Here is a 506-nt window from a genome sequence, read left to right on the forward strand (position 1 = left end):
CCTTATTTCAATAACTCTTTATACTATATAATAGACTTTTTCCCCAGAGCGCATTATCGGATGTAACCATCCATCCTCCAGTAATGGATGCCAAAATGATTCGTAATTAATCTCTCATGTGTGGGAATCCCTGGCACACGATCCACTTTTGTCCACTGAGTGTTGCCCTGCTTGTCGGAGTTCCTCGTTCGATGTGATGGCGATGTCGCCACCGACTCACACACACACCATACTAACATCATCCACTACAACACACACACAAAACATCACAAGATTCCAATCAAAATGACTGCAACACCACACACACCACAGTAACACACAGACAGCCAAGTCACAACCAACATCAACACTATTCGATAGATCAATAAACTACATCGAACCACGGGAATGCACTCAAGATACACACACATCACATTATAATAAGCAACGGAATCTACATAACTGAACTAATGCAACCTCATATCGAAGAAATTTTTAAGATATTATCTGCCGTTTACATTTCAAAC

The 506-nt window shown here is 40.7% G+C and overlaps 1 pseudogene; it reads left to right on the forward strand.

Annotated features, from left to right (window-relative positions):
- The window catches only part of LOC119585422, a 9,088-nt pseudogene that overhangs the window by 708 nt on the left and 7,874 nt on the right, over positions 1 to 506 (forward strand).

This window comes from Penaeus monodon, chromosome 19 (assembly GCF_015228065.2).
Source record: "Penaeus monodon isolate SGIC_2016 chromosome 19, NSTDA_Pmon_1, whole genome shotgun sequence".
NCBI lineage: Eukaryota > Metazoa > Arthropoda > Malacostraca > Decapoda > Penaeidae > Penaeus > Penaeus monodon.